The sequence below is a fragment of the Salvia hispanica genome, chromosome 6 (genome assembly GCF_029641045.1).
Source record: "Salvia hispanica isolate PSC_SH4W2 chromosome 6, Shi_PSC_v1, whole genome shotgun sequence".
NCBI classification, from domain to species: Eukaryota; Viridiplantae; Streptophyta; class Magnoliopsida; order Lamiales; family Lamiaceae; genus Salvia; species Salvia hispanica.
In genome coordinates, this window is record NC_142697.1 from 41,947,897 (window position 1) to 41,960,624 (window position 12,728).

Sequence of the window (12,728 nt, forward strand, 5' to 3'; positions counted from 1 at the left end):
GTCTCTCACTTTTTTCTTTACTTATTATTCAACTTTTTACTATTTCATTTTCATTACCAAAACTAACTATACTCGATATGAATTTACACACAAATAGTAGTAAAAACTAATTAAACAGTATCAAAACCATTGATTGTCTCGATGCTTCAAGATCGTGTGGATTTTATTGAACATTAAATTTTAGTGGTAGTACTTGGCGTTAATATAAGATTAAAATTCAAATCAAAATTTAAGTTTTTAAACAAATTTAAGTTACAAACGTAGAAGAGATAAATTAATTTAAGTGCTGGAATAGCTCAGTTGGTTAGAGCGTTGAAACCCTTCTTCTAGCGCTTGTTTCCTAATTTTCTTATATTTTAGGGGTATTATCTAATTTTAATATATTTCTCCTAACAAAAATGTTACACTAATAATTATGCGTCTTACTATTAGCTAATAAAATATTTACCCATACTAATTTTCCTGTATATACATTAATTAATCGTCCCAATAAATTTTTTGCCGTATTTAATCCAAAAATTCCTACAACATCGATACATGTGATAAGAGTTGGATTTTCAAAGTATGCAGAAAATGGAATGTTACAATAATTAATTGGGCGGCGGCCTTAATTAATTTCTCATGCCATGTTGCCCGCAGCCTCTACACTCTAAATTTAAATGCATTAATTTTAATAAATTTTATTCATTTATAATTAAAAGATAAAATTAAATTTTTAATTCTTTTAGATTTTGACATGAATCCAAATATTAGTGGTCTATATGAAAGTACGGTTGGAAAGTTTATGTTTTGCAACGATACATTTTAACTATCCCATTTGACTCTAGAAATTTTAACTATCCACATTTCAAAAAATAATTTTTGAACCCAATAAACCAAAATTTGTGATTCCAAATTTAAAGTGAAATGTTTATAGTTGTCGACAACACAAAAGCTTGATTTAGGAGGGAGAACAATATCTAGTGTCAAAATTTTATTTTATATATCATTTCATTATAAAAAGGTAAACAAGGGGTATGAAATATGTATTTGAGAAACAATTTAGGGCGTTCCATGTGATGAATGAATGAATTGATTGTATTTGTTTGCCCATAAAAACATGATGCGATTTTATCATCATCAAAGGAGGCATGTGGTATTGAAATTATTTACTACAACGGCATGTGGTTAAGGATTTCTTTTGGTGATAAACAAATTTGGAGTGAAATAATTGTGTTTGGTTTAAATAAGTAAAAAAACAATGGTGCTAAATTTCATTTTTTTTTAAAATGACTTTTCGTGGGAAATTATTTCGACCAAAAGTTTATGAAAGCGGTCCCCTTAAAGTGGTCACAATTTCTCTTGTGCTTATTTTTGTGACAACCCACTTGCAAAACTAATTAATTTTAAGATAATCATATAGTTTACATTTATTAAAATTGATAAGGGAAAATTCTCTTTTTTAATTTCAGTATATGGTTGTTGAATAAGCTACATTAGTAATTAAATTCCTATGATAAATACAAATTCTTAGGATATTAAATTCATAAGCATATTGCGATTAGACACCTTCTTATACATAAATGATGGAAATTTTTTCTTTTTTTCTTTTTTTCAAATTTAGTGGTCCAATTACTACTAGGAATTACTATATCATATCTATTTCCCTCGTAGCCACCTAGGCTTTGACATTCATTAACAAACTTTAGGTTTTGTTTTTTTATATTTTAATTGGGCAAGATATCTACAGCTACTACAAGCAGAAGGTTAGAAAAAGATGAATTATAATTAAGAGATCAAGGAGTAATTAATTTTTTCACCAATTGGGTTGGTTTGAAGAAATTCAACATGTTGCAATTTGCATGCTTGTATTCATCATGACTAAACCCTAATTATTGTTGCTATCGAATTAGAGAAATAATTAATGGAGTGAAAAAAGAAGTGTCAGAGCGTAACCAAATTTTGGTAAGATTTGTTATAAATGCCTCTAACAATATTAAAGTGTGACAAAGTTAGGGTTGGACCACAGTACTCGGAAAACATAAAGATTAGAAATTTGTGATATGGTTCTATCTACTGATTTAAATGTGTCAGTCTCACTCTCTCAACACATGATTTCTGCAATACTATTAATTCATTACTCTCCCACATTAATGTGGCCATTTCAAAAAATTGAATCTGCTTATTCCTTCCAAATTAATTAATTTATACTATCCTAACCCCGTTCACCAATTGAAAAACTAACAAGAATTTAAATTCAAGTCGAAATTAATCAATTCTATTTGATGACTTGTTGCTCTATTTTAATATTTCTGTTGGGTTGAAATTTTGAAAGATCCACATTTTCTTCTGCAAAATGCTTTTTACCAAATTAAATATCATAGCATCATCTTATAACATACTCATGATCAACACATATCTATATTAAGATTGATACATTATATTTCTTATTCCATTTTATCTTTTCTTGGTCGAAGAATCAATGGAACACCTTTAAACACAATACGTTAAAAAAAAAAAAAATTCAAGTTCCACATTATCACCAAAAACAGTTTGTTTTTACGACCATTTTTGAGTTTCACACTCATTATTCAAGAAAATTTGAAATTAGATTAAACGTGAAATTGATTACTCCGTATCAATTTCTCTATTCCTTGATGGGCCTCAAACAGTAGTTCTATTTAGTCCATGAAAGAAATTGAACTGGAAAAAGGGCCCAACAGTAGGCCCAAATATTTACAATCATTATATCAGCTCGTAGCCCTACAGCTTTACATAATATAGTTAAAATTTATTAAAGCCCATGCGTATAAATAATATCCACTGTGAACATGCCATTGCTATCCACATTCAACATGCTTTGCCTTTTTCTTTCTTACGTAAAATTCCTTTTCTTATTTGCTTTTAGCTAAGTAGGCACAAAATAGATCTAACTATAATCAACTTTTATTTTAATAGTTACACCTTTTCTTGTAAGTTTAAAAATGGCCAAAATTTAGTGTGCAAATAAAATCATCTTAATGTTATTTTTTTGCTCTATAAGGACATTTTCATTTTTATTCATTAATTTTAGTTGGAACACCAAAATTGATGATGATTTTTAAAGCGTATGTAATTAAAACATAAATTAACATACTTAATTGATATAAATGTTCTTAGTCTTTTTCTTTTTTGTGTTCACAAACACATTATAACATTAAAGTATAATGTCCTCAGTCCTCGCACACTTATACCAATGCACATATTTTTGTGCGACAGATTGGATAGCGCAATTACATCTTCAAACACTTCACTAATACGATGATATATATGTGTGTGAATATTCCACCTCTCCATCACACGTTTTTCTATGCATTTGAGTAGTGTGACATTCATATATAGTTTACAAAAACCCTCATCCACACACTCTCCAAATGGATGATTTGAGGCCTCTCTTTAGATGCAAAATTTCCATTCTTTCAAGAATTGAAAATTTTACGATTCCAACTGGAAATGGGGACTAAATTCCAAAACGATGAAATATGTGACGATGTGGATTTGACATATACCTGAAAACAATTAACATATACCTAACAATGAGAGCATCTCATGGCACATGAGAGTAAATGGAGCATCGTTTTGGAGAAGCACAATGTTAAGTGCAGTCGCATTCCTCTTTCTTGATTACTATAAATATGATCACTTTGTCACCTTAATGTTTCCCATCTTTTCTTATCTCATTCCGATCTTCAAAATTAACACGATGATTATACACCTATGGTCGGTCGCCACATTATTGCATATTTTCGTCTCGATTACAATAAATGGACCAAACAATTTCCAATCTACTCTAGAGATAGAGGTCCCAAAATAAAGAGGAAAATGAGTGGAAGGCTGAGGAGATTAATTAAAGAAGCTAATTAATCCAGTCAATTCCACTACATAATTAATTAGGTCAAGATTTCGCTTTAGTGATGTTCCCTTGGGTTCTTTATCAGTCAGTTCAATAGACCAACATAGCTATGAAAACTGCTTTTTTTAAACTAGCTACATTAAAAGTAAAAAATTTTGCAAGAATTTTCTAGTTTCAACGTAGCTAATAAACAAATTTAGATCAAGATTGAATTTTTTTCCATCTCTTGCTTTCTGATATTTCTTGCTTTTTTAGCAAATATGTCTGGCATCAGATGAAATAGGCAAATTCCATCTAAAACACCTTTTTTGTAATATTCGTAGAAAATAGAAAGCAGTAAATGAAATTTACCATACGATCACTTGAACTAACTAGGTTTCTTTCATTTACTATTTCCAGCAAATTTGTCTGTGCTTGTTTACACACACCACACACACTAGTTCAAACTAATAAGTCAAATCAAGAAACCCAAAAAATCCATTTTCGGGATGAGATAAAATTACATAAAATGACCTATTTTCTTTGAAAATCAAAGAAAAAGATCTCTATAAAAAAGGAGGAGGAAGTAGGAGAAGGAGATGAAAGAATTTACCGCAGCATGTTTTACATGCATATAAGTAAAAACACTAGACATCAATTGCACTAATACAAACACACACAAAACCCAAAAAAAAAAACACACAAACCATCAATAGGAATTTACATCTCTTCATATATATATATATGAAGCAAACCAAATCAGAAACAAGTACACCAAGATCCAACACTCATATCTACCTACAAAACCAAAAAAAAAAAAAATCCAAAAAAGAAACCCCCCCAAAAAGAAAGAACAAAACAAAACAAAAGGCCTAACTTTTTTTTCTCCTCCATTGCATTAACCTGATGCACTCCTTCACCAAACCTCATCACAAACACATACACACACACAAACACACACTCACAAAAACAAGACACCTCACCACAGTCCCACACCCTCTCTTACCTTATTGATCTCACTACATGTTGGTGGAGGAGGTCGGGGAGGAGGAGCCGTCGCAGGCGGCCACCTCCCCTTCAACCTCCCGGCGGTGGAAGTTGCGGTGGCAGCCACATGCCGCGCACGTGAGGGCCCCTCCGGACCCTTCCTCCCCACACGGCATGAACTCCCTGCATCCGTCCACCGCGTATCCCCCCACGTTGGCCGCGTGGTTCTTCTGGCACTCCGCGTACCTCACCACCCTCACCGCGTAAGACAAGTTCGGGGAGTTGCTGGAGTTGTGGTGATCACATCCTCTCTTGTAGACAACTTGCCTCTTCTTCATCTCTATTAAATTGGAAACAAAGAGAGAAGAAAAAGAGGGGTTTTGTGAAATTAAGGAATGTGTAATTAGATGTTAGGGAGAAATTTGATTGAGGATTAGGATTAAAGAGAGAGGCTTGGAAAGAAGCAAAGGTGAGCTAGGTTATTCGGAATTGGTGTTGGGCCAAACCCTAACCCTAGGACCCTCTATTTATACACCTCCACTAACCTTTTACTAATTTAATTACTAATCTCCTTTTTCGAGATTAATGCTATATTGGGAAACATGGTTATTTTATTTACTGCTTTTCCGTATATATTAGCCTAAATTCATCGAATCTTTATATGTATTCCACATATTTTGCTTATTTTATTTTGAGGCTCTATTCGTTGTATCTTTCTTGAACCATGCTTTATATTGGAATAATCTAGAGATTGATGGTGATGATGTTTCGATATTTAATTCGTCCTCATTTTCTTTCCATTTCTTTTCATTTTTGTCAAGTGCTTTTTTGTGGTTTTAATAGGTGTTATGTATAATGAATTCATGCATGACTAATTACATGATTGTGATTGAATTTATTAATGTATAATGCAATGTTCAACATAGACTATGATATTCGGAGCTTTTTCTATCCATGGATTATGATTGGTGTTGAATAAATTGCCAAATTTAATTTCTTTTATCAATGAAATAGGAGTATGAAACATCCTAATTTATGTTGTGATTTTTATAATATACAATCATCTTATAATGATACAAGCAACACAATTTTAAGATTTAATAAAATTGTATACCAATTAAAGTATAAATTTCACTTCTCTTCATACTATTTGATATAGGAGTGATAAACATATTGCATGAGATGTACTTTATGTCAAGGTGAGAAATAAATAAAATTGTGGCATGGTTGTTGTGAATTGATGGCTCAACTTCCTAACAACTAATTAGCTTACGATGGAAAGGGATTATCTTTTTTATTAGGGCACTGTTATTCTCGATTGGGAACCCCATTAACCAATTAAATACTTTAATTGCATGCTTTATTTTGACAAAGTAATTAAATGAGTCAGCTAATATTCCGTGGCCCCTAAAACTAAAGCTACGTGGAATTTGATAACTAACATTGCCAAAAACTGTATCCAAGTCGCTTTTGTCTTCTCCAAGCTTCTTTTTATTTTCATGCTAGCTTCAATATTCTATTATTTTTTTATGTTGTAGCAACGATCATTATGATTAAAGATGTTTTTTTTTTCTTCAACTACCTCTAACCACATAGACATACAGACACAGAGTTTGACTAATACAATGATGTTTGTGATTAGTTCTCACTAAATTAGATTTTTCAATTATTGTCCTGTTATTGGAAAAATATTTTATGGTATCCACTCTCAATGTGGGCGTGGATTGCTGGGGTATAGATAGTCTAACCTCTGCCTCTACTTTTTTAACAGTTTCATGAGTAAAACATGGTTGAATTAAGCAGCAAGTTGATAAACCTAATTATATTGCCGACGAAATTATTTATGGTAACATATTATAAACATAAACGGATCCACAAAATGAAACTCGTGTAGTCAGAAATCGTAGCCTTGTAGGCATCGTTTGCCGTCGTTTGGGCTAAGGAGGCATTTCTTCTTTTTGTTGTTGTCTCTCCTCCCCTGCAAGCAAATCCTATTCTTCAAATAATTCTTGGGGATATGTGATTTTGTTAAACACTAATCCATAATGTCATTGTTTATAATCACAAACAAAAATAAATAGTAGTACTGCTAATTGCTATAAATTTAATATGAGACTCGTTTTGAACGATAAAAGATTGCTCAAATATTATGAATAAATATCAATGATTGGAACAAAACTATAAGGATAATATATCTCTATACACAAGCGGGAGAAGGAGAGGGAAGGTAGGGTGACCGATAAATTAAAGTTGTACTCCCTACGTTCCAGGTTCATTGAGTCATTTTTCTATTTTAAAAAATTCCAGCATAATAGAGTCATTTCTATTTTTGGCAAAAATCTCTCCATCTCTCTTACTTTATTCTATCTTATTTTATTCACCATCTTCTTAACACTCTATTCTTAATCTCTGTGACGTAAAGAAGTGCCTCAATTAACAATGAACAGAGGGAGTATGAATTTTAGGGTAGATGATTAAGTAGCTACCTGAATCATGAAATTGCAATTTTCATGAAATAGAAGGGTTGGGGCGGAGACGGGGATGTGGTAGTGTCGAAGGTTGATTAAATAAGTTTTTCGGCATTACTCAACGTTGGAGTCGATCGGTCGGATTGACTCCAACCCGCCCGATTGACGACTCAACCCTACCTAGGATCATCCATTATTACAAGTTTGAATATGGGTTGGCAAAATATATTTTTTGTACGATTTGTCTCTACGATTGAATCTTCTTCATCGGCACACACACACGTGCATATACAAGTAAGGATTGGAATATGATCAGAAGATTTTTTCACAACTTTCCTTAGAAACAATCCCTAAATAAGGCTAATTATTCCTGATCCTATCATGTATTCAATGGCGTGACAAGGATATGATTCACAACTCTCACGATAACAACGTAGCCGAAGTTTAGTTTTATTGTTATGGCGATATTTTATATATTCATATATTGAAACATTATATAGTAGTACTCCATAATCCATAACTTTGATCTTCGTGAAATTTTGGCGATCCTTAATAGTTGTGGGGGAACCTTAAAAACAAAATGATTATTTTTCCATTCTAATTAGGTCATTTCAAATCAATACTTATAAAGAACATAAATGTGTGGATGGTAAAGATCGCCGAGTATTACGCATAAGTTTATCAAATAGTGTTCACACATACAATCTGTATGACTCGCCATTGATTGCATCAAGAAATCAGATTTTCTTAGTCCAATTCTCTATCTATATATTCAATACAATAACTATATGGCTTCTTTGCTATCGTTCATGTCTGCTTTTGTTGAGAATTTATGACTATTAGTAGTTGTCAATTTGGTCGGACTAGCCCAATCTAGCTTGGTCTAAAGTCGGGCCATGCTGAGTTAGGCTGGGCCGTTCTATTTCTCTGATGGAACGGCTCAACCAAACTATAGAAGAGTTATGATTCGCATGGTTCTGAAGTAACATCATTGACCAAAAATCAATCAAAATTATGACTTAGATGTCAATTTGTCAAACTAACCTCTAGTTAATTACCAACTTAGCAACAAAAGTCAATTGAATAAAAATTCAATCACTCCCAACCCATTTAAGTCCATTTAGCAAGTAGACTTTGGATTAGACTTAACATTTACTCTCTCCATCTCATCCCATGCTATTAGCTCGTTTTAGGTAGTAAATTTGAGATATATTTTTAGTGTAATGAGAGAGATCACTTAATAAGGAAACATTTAATTAACTCAGACATATTAATTAAATACTCTAAATTTTACTTAAAATTAAAATAGTATAAGTAGTTTAGAACGAGTTAGAATAGAAAAAATACAAGCAACTTGAGACATATAAAGTATAATAGCCCAATTCAATCTAACCCACTTCAGTACAGGTTTGGATCGACTTGGGCTCAACTCGAACATGTCTCATTTGGCCTAGGCCGTGCTGACCCATTTGAAAAGTATAGATTAAGGTGACAGTCAGCTAGTGCTTCAAGTTGTAATGTACGGTTCCAATATATCGATTAAGGTGAATGTTTAAAGTTGTAATGTACGGTTTTAATTTTTATATATTTAATTTCTCATTAGTGGGCCACAATTTAAAGCACAAAATGAAGATACACCATGAATTCATTATTTATAGATATGATGCGTATATTACCGTAAATAATTCCTAGTAAAGAGGGAAAATTAGGCAGCTTGTTTGACAGTATAAATTAGTAGGCAACTTCAAGTGGTTCTTTATTGTGTGAGTCAATTCCTTCTCACTTCATGTATATTTCCAGCCTAAGTCTATTGAATGGAAAATTCAACATTTAACCTAACAATCACCTTATAAAATCGAGTTTCAGTTTAATTTTACAATATTTAGGCTTCACTATCGATCACTACACACACATATATAACTCTTTAGACACCTTCCATATATAGTAAGTATGTAATCTCCTATAAAAAAAATAATGAATTGGAAATAGCCAATATATCCTAAGAAAAGAAAAGGTAATTAAAAAAGAAAACAACCAAAATCAATTTGATGTGTCCTATTAACCACAGTAATTATAGTACTAGTACATGATTTAAATTCGTGGTCTAAATTAAATGAAATCCTGTACAGTTAGTGCAGTGCACATGGATGGGGGCAGCCCAATTCTATAAATACTTTTTTTTTTTTTTTTTAACATGGACATTTGCTTAGATAAAATCATAAAATCCATCTTACCTGTCATTAGTCATTACTGTCTTCTCTTTCAATTAAATTTACCCTAAAGTAAATTCATCCATTTAATTTCACCCTCCTAATTTTGGGAAATGAATTAATTAGGATTAATTGTTGGTGCAGTGCGACGCACTGTTTTATCCATCTAGTGGCCCCATTGAACAGATTAAGCACAGTACAAATTTAATCACAAGAGTTGGGAAAGAAAAGTTTCACAACATTTTTTTATGTTAATAATGAAGAGCTTGAATTTGCTATATTGGTATCGATATTTTCATCAATCAACCGTCAGAGGATCATATCAAATTTTAAAATTTAAGTATTGTCTTCAGTCTTACTTTATTTTTATAACATTAATCAACACCTTCAATTTCATAAATTTAATATATCATTAGTTTGTTTGTGGAGTATTATGTTTCTATTTTATTTTATTTTTCAAATAATTTCTTCAAACCTTTTATGAGCTCATTCAAGACTAGTCATTTTCAAGTTTTTCCAATCCATTTCACCCCTTTCCATTCATTTGTCATTGTAAATAGACCCTTTTTAACCTTTTTACTTATATTTTTTAATGCCAACAATTGATCATTTGAATCTAGCTCAAATCTCACTATCACATATTAACAAATTTCCAATATCATGACCACCTAAACCACGATCCTAACTAATATCCCAACTAGATATGAAAGATGTTACGAATAACACCATAAAAAAAGAGATTATGACTAATTATAGTGCTTGAAGTTGGTGCTAATGTGATAATATGCACACAAGTCAAATCAAGAAAAGAATAGGGCAAAAAAGTGACTTTATAAAACACCCTCTTTAGTATTAAGTAGTCACTAATCTCCACTTAATCCATGAGTTAATTTAGTCTTGGACGTTGATTTGATGGGACTAAGCTTTAATTTAATTTGTAAGTTGGAAAATGAAAGATGAGCCTTTGCTACTTACCAACCCAACCCATCTTAAGCAAAGATTAATCGGTAGGGCCCATTCTTTGTAAGAGCATCTAAGGACTAACACATTTTTCCTATTTGAGTTTGGAGAGAGAAAGCCCACATTTCTATGTCATTAAAAGAAGACAATAATTAAGGTGGGCTTAATTTTGGAAGTGCTTAGGTTAATTGGGAAATTTGGTGTGACAGATGCAACTTGACAATTTGTACTTCTAATTTTTCATTTAATACTAATTCATTTCGTGTAAGCAACTTAATTCATCCATTTGCATAAATTATGTTTTAAAACAATGTACCTATCTTTTGATGTATTACAATAGTACGTTGCACTTTTATCACTTAGGTAATTATGTCTCATTGAGTATCTTAATCTCTTCCTTTCAAAAGCAACTCAACGACAATAGAATGTCTATAATTAACCAAGAAGCAATTCTCGATCTCGGCCAAGTGGGCGGTGGAGGTGATATGTCTTGGGGTAGTGTTGTGCGCCAATATGCTGGCGATGGTGGCGCGCGATGCAACGGTAGCAATGGGAGCCATCGTTGCCTCAAAACTCACCCCTATATGTAAAATTTCTAAAATTCAAAACTATCGCTTCAAATGTAATATTATTTCTAGAAAATTGAGCTAAGAGATTCATGTATATGCATTTCCACCCATGTAAAAGATTTTTGACAAGTTCATTTTGAGCTTGTTGGGCTTTTGATTAATTTGAAAATAGTTTTGAATTTACGTTTGTGCTTTAATTAACATACTAGAGTATTCTAATTTATGAGAAAATCATGGCACTTATTTTTTAAGTGAGAAATGATATGTCAAAACAAAATTATTTTTGGACTTAACAATACAAATATCTTCATACTTCAAACTTTCTCAAAGCTCACGGATAGTTACATTACATGATCATAAGTACATTATCATTAGCAATTTTAGGAACATTGTGTGCTTAATTTTTATGCTTAATGAGTTTGATGTACTCTACACGTTTGGAGAATTTTTTCAAAAAATAAAAATAAAAATCTTAGGATGATACATAAATCCGAAAGTATTAGTAGAATGGGGAATTGGGGATATTTAACTTGTCTAATTATTTCTCTTTGTTAGTTATTTCTTCTGTTATAATAACTTTTCTGATTGTAAGTTATTTCTTCTGTTATAATAACTTTTCTGATTATTTCTCTTTGTATATATATTTAATGAAGAAAATATTTTTATAAAAGCAACAAAAATATTTATATATATGGAGTACATTAATTTGTAAAAGTAAAAGTGTATTATCGAATTAATATCGCGGACGGCCGAGTATGTACTTCGATGGATTAATAATGATTACTTTAAAATTGTATGCAAGGCTACTAATTAAACACTATTGAGCAATAATTCAGTGCTTAATTCCGCTATGCTAATACAGAAATAGGCTCTCGTAATTATTAATCCTAGCTGCTTATAGTAAGCAATTCCGAAATAACTATAAAATACAATCAGTTGCAATCATGTGAGTAGGTGCATAATTATATACACTTTTGTTGAAAAGTTAAATAATGACTGTGTGGTCTTGACTTTAGCCGCAACATTTCTTATCTGAATTATTTAAATAAATACTTATTACTTAATTAATGAAAATCTTACATATTAATTGGTATTGGATATAATTAGGAATTTAGGAGACTCTTACCAGGCCTTGGGTTGTTGCTTTGTTTATTCTAATTCTAATCAACAGTTTATTCATCATATCTTTAGTGGAGTTCCAAATTTTAAAGTGATGCTTATATTTTAGCAAATACTAATTCCTCGAAATATACACCGATATTATTTGACGTGTTTGGGCTCTAACCAAAGAAAGCCCATATTTGATTAAAACATGCCCACTCAAATTCTCGTTTGTTGAGTCTATTATAGAACATTTCTAAAGCCCAAATTAATTCCTATTTCCACTAGGATATTTGATTGTAATTTTGAATGACATTATAGCCTATGATGATCTAGGAAATGCAAGGAGAAAGTATAGTCTTTGATTGATAGTATTTTCTTATTGTGCCATTAATTGATATATCTAATTTGCCGAATGCCTTATTTTCATGTTGATTCGAGCATTTTCTCCTTATAAATAATAATATAGCATTCGACCCTTTTGTTAAAATTAACAAAGAGTAATGATATGATTTAACTTTTTTGGATATTAAATTATAAAATATGACACCAGCAGCGATGTGTAGATAGAAGCGGTTGGACT

General features: G+C 31.5%; 1 pseudogene; it reads right to left on the minus strand.

Moving 5' to 3' along the window:
- Positions 1 to 4,321: 4,321 nt before the first annotated feature.
- On the minus strand, positions 4,322 to 5,347 carry LOC125208026 (mini zinc finger protein 2 pseudogene; annotated as a pseudogene).
- Between the last annotated feature and the right edge of the window lie 7,381 nt (positions 5,348 to 12,728).